This window comes from Capra hircus, chromosome 23 (assembly GCF_001704415.2).
Source record: "Capra hircus breed San Clemente chromosome 23, ASM170441v1, whole genome shotgun sequence".
Classification (NCBI taxonomy): Eukaryota; Metazoa; Chordata; class Mammalia; order Artiodactyla; family Bovidae; genus Capra; species Capra hircus.
This window is the reverse complement of record NC_030830.1, coordinates 20,791,482-20,799,818: the sequence shown is the minus strand read 5'-3', so window position 1 is coordinate 20,799,818 and position 8,337 is coordinate 20,791,482. Positions and strand designations below refer to the sequence as shown.

The 8,337-nt window shown below is 40.0% G+C and overlaps 1 pseudogene; it reads right to left on the bottom strand.

The window, feature by feature from the left end:
- Positions 7,412-8,337, bottom strand: LOC108633430 (annotated as a pseudogene).

Genomic DNA, 8,337 nt, shown 5'->3' with positions numbered 1-8,337 from the left:
CACTTGAAAGAAAAGACAAAATAACATATGGAATGCAATCTCTGATGGGAACAGAGTCCCACAGCTGAGGATTTTCCCATCTAGACAATAATATTTTGAGGAACATTGCTATTTAAATAAGGTCACGTGTTGGTTATGGACTGTTACTGAAACATTTTAAGAATTAGATTTATCATTAATATTTGTCTTTCTTCCAGGATTTAGCCAGATTATCATCTTCTCTGATACAAGTTGCCCTTTATCATCCTAAATCAACTCCAAAAGCAGGGAAATTTTTAAGCACTCCACCACAGTGCTATCTCTTGACCTAGGAAGAAACCATCTGAAGTTTTTACTTAAGAAAAATAGATAATGAGAGAATAATAAGAGCTATAAGAAAATCTGAATAGAGAGGCAGACATTGGAGCACTTGCTATAAAAAGGAATCATTCAAAGTCTGGGAAATCTATGAAATGAGAAAGATTTGATTTGACTAGAATAAAAAAGTGAATCATTTCCAGATTCCCAGGGAACATTCCCAGAAAATGTCTAGGGAACATTTCCAGAGATCCCATGGGATTATCACTTTTGTAGCTAGAGAAAATTTTGCGAAATTATCTAACCTTGATTACATCTTTGTTACAGCCTGGCAAGGCAGGGATCAGAACCTGCCCCATGACAGGAGTGTGCAGCAAACCGCACCCCCTGAGATTGTCCTAGTAAGCATGCCCAACGGGCATACGTGGAGCTGAACTTGCTGTCTGTCAGCTTCACTGGCTGCCCCTGTGTCCGTCCTCATGGAAACAAAGCAAGATGTTCCTGATTAACAACAGAGCCTTAATCTTGATGGTGCGCTGATCAAACTCCCCAGTATAGCTATTTCCTAATGATCTCATGGACTGCAAGGAGATCCAACCAGTCCATTCTGAAGGAGATCAGCCCTGGGATTTCTTTGGAGGAAATGATGCTGAAGCTGAAACTCCAGTACTTTGGCCACCTCATGCGAAGAGTTGACTCATTGGCAAAGACTCTGATGCTGGGAGGGATTGGGGGCAGGAGGAGAAGGGGACGACAGAGGATGAGATGGCTGGATGGCATCACTGACTCGATGGACGTGAGCCTGAGTGAACTCAGGGAGTTGGTGATGGACAGGAAAGCCTGGCGTGCTGCGTTTCATGGGGTCGCAAAGAGTCGGACACGACTGAGCAACCGAACTGAACTGAACTGAACTGAATGAGCTGATGTGACTTCTGCCAATAAAAGTGAGGACTGAAAGGAGCCATTTTGTCTTCCTGCTATGGCGAGCAAGAAGGTCCCCTGACTTCACGCTTGCCAAATTATGTATATCTATGTTTCATTACGAGCCCCCCTCAACCCCTGGGTTTCAGGTCTTTCTCACCGGCTGTGCTCGACGCTGCACATCTTTTTTGTAAATATGGCTTCAGGAATTCAGGGTTGCCTTCCTTGATAGCCATGTCTATTTTGTATACTGTTAAACTTTATCACTCCTGATCAAGATACACATATATCAAACATCGTTTTTGGTTCTCTACTTGCAAAACAAAATTACATTTAAAAAATTCACTTGGGGACAAAATCTTTCCCTAACATCTAAAGAAAATGACAATGAGATTTTCTGTACCAAATATTTATTTCATTGCATCTTGAATATTTATTGATTACTTATTTACTTTGGAGACTATCTAGAGATATGGCAATAAAAATGTAGGCAACAAAGAGTCTTCATAATCCACAAAGACAAGGTTCATGGTAAGATAGGAAACAGGTCTAAATCCTTGACTTGTACATTGAATACAGGCAAGAAGACAGAGGATATGGGCAACTCCCCAGCCTGTCTCCTGGTTCATTCTCCTACCTGACTATTGAGTGTTCAAATTCATAGCTAAGAAGACTTATCAGATTGACACTTCTGAAAAGTAAATAGTAGAAAAATTTTTGAAAAATAAAGAGTAGAAAAATATTTGATGTGATAGTTTATACTGGAATTACAGCATAAGCTCTTCATCTTCTGAAGCTTCTTCTTTTTGAAATTCTGCCTGTCTGTTATGATCCACAGATCTTTAGATATTCAAAGCTTGAGAGAGAGTGTCCCTGGGGTTTGGGAGGATTATTGAAAGAATAAACAAGTTACCTTTCTATACCTGCAATATAAGAGAATTCTCCTTGGGGAATTTCTATCTTGAGTTCCAGGTTTTCCTTTATTTTCCTTCCTTACTCTGTTTCTTTCTTAGTTTCATAACCACAGACAGTACAGTTGTCAAGGGCCTCAGGATTTCTTTAATTACCTTTCATTTGCTGGGACAGAGATTTGGATGCACTTCCTCATGTTGAGGACTTCCATGGAAAAATGGAAGGAAATCGGGCAAGGACAGTTAAGGAATGAGGGCCAGTCGTATCCCATTGATCCATACAGAAAATTGATCATCATTAAAATAGTATACTCATTTATTACTGTGATTTTATGGAAAACAAAAAAGAGGACTAGGAAGAAGTAGTATTGCTTTGGTGCCTTCTAAATCTGACTATTCACCTCTGGTAGTAACATTTAAATATTTTCTTTAATTTTGGGATCCTCAAAGCTCACATTTATCTCTAGGAGACTGAGGCTGGTCTCTCCAATGTGTATCTTCACTTATTGCTGTACCCTTATGGCACCCCACCCCAGTACTCTTGCTTGGAAGATTCCATGGACAGAGGAGTCTTGTAGGCTGCAGTCCATGGGGTCGCGAAGAGTCGGACACGACTGAGCGAGTTCCCTTTCACTTTTCACTTTCATGCATTGGAGAAGGAAATGGCAACCCACTCCAGTGTTCTTGCCTGGAGAAACCCAGGGATGGGGGAGCCTGGTGGGCTGCCATCTATGGGATCACACACAGTTGGACATGACTGAAGTGACTTAGCAGCAGCAGCAGCAGTTAGGTAACAATATTCTTTCTGCTTCATCCAAGGAATACCTATATGCAATCTGACATGGATCCAAGCATTCTAATTATTGTTGTAAATGCCATATACTTTGTCCATCTATCACAGTTCATTTTTGTTGCATTGCAGTTCATTATATATTCATCACAATAATTGCTTGTTATAGTATGCTATGAATATAATATAAATTGAAGTGTTAATGCGGCCACAATAGGGAAAGTGGAGATGTGCTGCTTGCAAACAGGATGTTCTGCCAAGGAGATGGACACAGCCTTGAGATTAATGGTCCCTTGCAAATAAGGGAACATTCCCTTCTTGTGATAAGGGCTCTGGACAGACTCTGCAGTAGGCCGGAACTTCACTCCCTTTTGCTGTACGATAATATTTGTGCACATGCGCTGTACTGAACAAGTTTGGTCATACAGTCTGGAATTCTGCCCAGAGGGGATATATATAAATAAACCGCGAGCTCGCTGGCGCACACAGTTCTTATCCCTCTGGCCAGAGTGTATGTCTCTTGTGTGCATCTCGTATGTCTCGTATGTTCCGTGTCATTTCACTCGTAGTAACCAACATAAATAATTAATTATTGTGTACTCATTGTTTAAGTTATTGTTCTGATTTCACATGTTCATATTTCTGTCCTTCCTTGACAATCTCTACATCTTGAAAGGGATGCCAAATTTGCTGGAAGACTTCCTCTCTACTCACAAAGTTTCTTCAGATGCATAAGCCAGCTTCATTTCTTCCACTCCCCAGTGGCATGGGGACTTCAGGTAGGTGGCAAAGACCGAGATGTAGAAGAGGATGACCATGGAGAGGTGGGAGGTGCATGTGGCCAGGGCTTTCTGTTTCCCCTGTGCTGATGGGACCTGAGCTACAGCAAGGAAAATATGGGCATAAGAGCTTATGATGCAGAAGAGAGGGCTGATTCCTGAGTCCTGTCAGAACCATCATCAGGTCCTCACTGAGGTGGGCATCAGAGCAGGAAACCCTCAAGAGAGGTTTAAAATCACACAAAAAGTGAGGCATCTCTAGATTAGTATAGAATGATAAGTTAGCATCAAGCTTTGGGTCAAAGAGTCAGAGTGGGCCTCTCCCCATGACCCACCCACCAGCAGTCCACATCTGCAAGGAGTCATTAGGAGTGTATAGTGCAGAGGATGGCAGATGGCAGCATAGCAGTCAATAGCCATGGCAGTCAAAAGCAGGTTGTCCATATCAGCAAACTGCAAAGAAATATAACTGGGCCAGACAGAGAGAGAGACTGATCTCTACCACATGGATCGCTGCTCAGTGTTACGTGGTAGCCTGAATGGGAGGAGAGTTTGGGGAAGAATGAATACAGATATATGTATGGCTGAGTCCCTTTGCTGTCTACCTGAAATCTACATAACATTGTTAGTCGGCTATACTCCAATAAAAATAAAACTTAAAAAAAAAAAAAGTGAAAGTTGCTCAGTCGTGTCCGACTCTTTGCGACCCCATGGACTGTATAGTCCATGGAATTCTCCAGGCCAGAATACTGGAGTGGGTAGCCTTTCTCTTCTCCAGAGGATCTTCCCCAACCCGGAGATTGAACCCTGGTCTCCTGCATCATTTGCAGATTGTTTACCAGCTGAGCTACAAGCGAAGCCTGAGAATATTGGAGTGAGTAGCCTATCCCTTCTCCAGCAGATCTTCCCAACCCAAGGGTAAAACCAGGGTCTCCTGCATTGCAGGCACATTCTTTACCAACTGAGCTATGAAGGAAGCCTTAAAAAAATAAAAAATAAATAGAAGTAAATAAAAAGAAAAAGGAAAGGTATATAATAATATATTTCTCTGTCTATACAATGTATCCCCGTTGCTTATCCGTTAAAAAAGAAAAGAGATAAGCAACAAGGATACACTGTGTAGCAGATAGAATTATAGCCATTATCCTGTAATAACTTTTAACAGAGCATGATCTGTAAAAATAATGAGTGACTATGCTGTACACTTGATAGTAGGATAATTTTGTAGATAAACCATAATTAAATTTAAAAAAGAAAAAATTTATTACACTTGCTAAGAAACTAGATCTCAATTGTTCCCACAGTTACCCATTAGAGAAAAACCTGGAGAAAATTTTTCTTGAGAAAATTTACTATAGATAGGGTTGAGGAATAAAATCAACAATTAAGCAGAAGCTGAATAATGATTTGGAAATAAAATTAGAAAGATTCCTTAAAACTTCACAAATTTTTCCTCATTATTGCCCTGTTTCCTTAAGTAAGAATAGTTGGAAGAGGCATAAACTGTTACATATGTCCTTTCATTTTTATTGTTTTGAGAATTTCTGTCATGAAAATATATTGCAGTTGATTAAATTATTTTCATACATCTATAAATAGAGTCATCTCAGTTGAGACCTGTAACATCATTAAACAAAGTCAGTGTTTCCCTGCTGTACTCTTTCCAATTTCTGGATCACAAAATAATGCAGTTTAATTAAATAAGTGTTTAACCTTCTGTGTGTAGGGTGACAGTGTATCATGCAGCTATAGGTAATCATGTGCTTCTCTATAGTTTACAGTCTCTATGTAGGTTGGATTATGTCAAAAAGTTTGTTCAACAGAAATTCTGAGACAGTCCAGGGTGTAAGATATCTTCCCCCCACGTATATTCTTTTATTAACAAAATTGAAATTAAGAGGCCAAAAAGGTAGAGTCAGAAGATAGAAGAAACATGTGAATAAGATAAGAACCAAATCCTTTGGATTTACAAAAGTGAATGTAAACAATTTGAACAGTCTATCAGCTCAAAAGATTCTTTTACAGGCTTATTTGTCTGTACTCTATTTACAGTATTTACTTATTGGCTGTGCTGCCTGGCTTGTGGGATCTTAGTTTCCCAACCAGTGATGGAGCCCGGACCCTCGAGAGGGAAAGTGCAGGCTCCTCACCGCTGAACTGCTGCATCATTCTGCATCTCTCAGTAGTTTTAGGTGCTGCCCCACCATGGTTTCAGGTCCAGTGGCATTGCTAGGACTTTAGAAAGGGAGGAAAATAGTAATTCTTGTCAGTTAGCTCCAAAAATACTTCTGCAACTACTATTTAATAGTTTTTCCTTGGTATAATTTTGGTGACAGATAAGAAAAACAAGACAAAAAATGTTTATGAATTCTTCATATTTCATCAGAGGAGGCAATGGCACCCTACTCCAGTACTCCTGCCTGGAAAATCCCATGGATGGAGGAGCCTGGTAGGCTGCAGTCCTTGGGGTCACTGAGAGTTGAACATGACTGAGCGGCTTCATTTTCCCTTTTCGCTTTCATGCATTGGAGAAGGAAATGGCAACCCACTCCAGCGTTCTTGCCTGGAGAATCCCAGGGATGGGGGATCCTGGTGGGTCACCGTCTATGGGGTTGCACAGAGTCGGACACGACTCAAGCGACTTAGCAGCAGCAACTGCAGCATATTTCATTGGTATTACATCATAATATATCATGTTACAGTCTGTGAAAATAAGTGTAGAAATAAAAAAACTAAATAAAAAGGAAGAATTTTGAAACTCAATTTTCCATGACCAGAAATTGAAGGGAAAATCACATAATAATGAACTAGAAAGGTATTCCTGAGATTTTTTTCAAGCTGACTCCACTTTGAACAATATTTTACAGTAATCTTTGACAGGTTGTTTAATTGAATTATTAAATATCCTTGGGGTTAGAATTCACAAAACTCTTTAGCTAAACCATTAGTTACACTATCTGTATTAATTAGAACTCAGACTACTATTTATTTTAATTACTTGCCTCTCTGCTTAGAGAAAAAGAAATCATGACATACTGCTTAAAAATGTCCTTTAACTCATATGTGAGTTTACATTGACTTTCTTGTGGAGTCCATGACCCTAAATTAAAATCCTTAAAGTGTAGCAGTTTAAGGAAACAGTTTAATTTAAAGTGTAATAATTTTTAAAAATCAATTTATATTTTGGCTGTTCCATGCAACATGTGGGATCATAGTTTCTGACTAGGGACTGAACCTGTATTTTCTGCACTAGAAGCTTGGAGTCTTAACCACTGGGCCACCAGAGAAGTCCTTGAAACAGTGTATTGTTATTATTCACATTATGATATGTTAACTTGCAGGGAACACATAGGTAAACATACTTTAGTACTATCCAATATACAATGTATGAGTAATTGAGGCAAATTTCTGTATCTGATTTTATTCAAGAACACAAAAAATAGATAACAAATCATTTTTATCAACTGATATCTCCAAAACAAATTGAACAATAAAATTCAATGGGCAGTGTCCCATTTATTCAAGCTTTCCTTATATTAGGTAGGAATGCATTATTTAACATGACTTACTGAACTTTTCCATTTATTATTTTTTAATACATTTCCTTTTGTTTCACAGATAGTAAACACTCTGACAAGCAGTATAATTGCATATCTCCAGTTTCTCATTGCCTGTTGATTTATGCTGAGAAGAGTTCTCTAGACTTCTTCAAGTCATTGACTCCTTGAAATCACCCTCCTCAAGGCCCTCTTTACTTCTTTTTCCTCAAAGTATAGATCAGTGGATTTAGCATAGGAGTGACCACATTGTACATAATGGCACTGATCTGATCCTGGTCCATGGAGCTCCTTGAGGCAGGATGAATGTAAACAAAAACACCAGGGACGTGGAAAAGAACAACTGCCAAGTAGTGGGAGGCACACGTAGACAGTGCTTTATGAAGCATGCTGCAAGCATGGGTCTTGAAGAAAAGATAGATAATAATATAGAAATAGGACAGGAATGTTAGAAAGCATGAACCCGTGGCAATGGTGCCTGTGACAGTATTGACCAGCCACTGGTTGAGCTCAGTGTTCCCACAGGCCAACTCCAGCAACGGCTTAACATCACAGAGGAAGTGCTGGATATGGTTGGAACCACAGCAGTTTAAGCCAGAGGTCATTACTGAGTGCAGCAGGGCATGGAAAAAACCAATGATCCAGACAGTGAGAGCCATCTGGACACAGACTTGAGGATTCATGATAAGAGTATAATGAAGTGGTTTGCAGATAGCCACAAAGCGGTCAAAACCCATCACAGCCAGTAACATGGCCTCTGTGCTGCCCATGAAGTGGAAGAAGTGAAGCTGGCTTATGCATCCCGAGAAAGAAATTGCTTTGTGTGTGGAGAGGAAGTTCTCCATCATCTTTGGCAGACTTGCTGTGGAGAAGCAGATATCCACACATGACAGGTTTCCCAGGAAAAAATACATAGGAGAATGGAGTCTTGGATCAGAGACGACAACCCTCAGGACGGCTCCAGTCGCAGCCAGATTGACAATGTAAACTGCAAGGAAAACCACAAAGAGAACAGGTTGCAGTACTTGGACGTCTATCACTGGCAGAAGGAGAAATTCAGTGACTGATGTTCAATTCAGCAT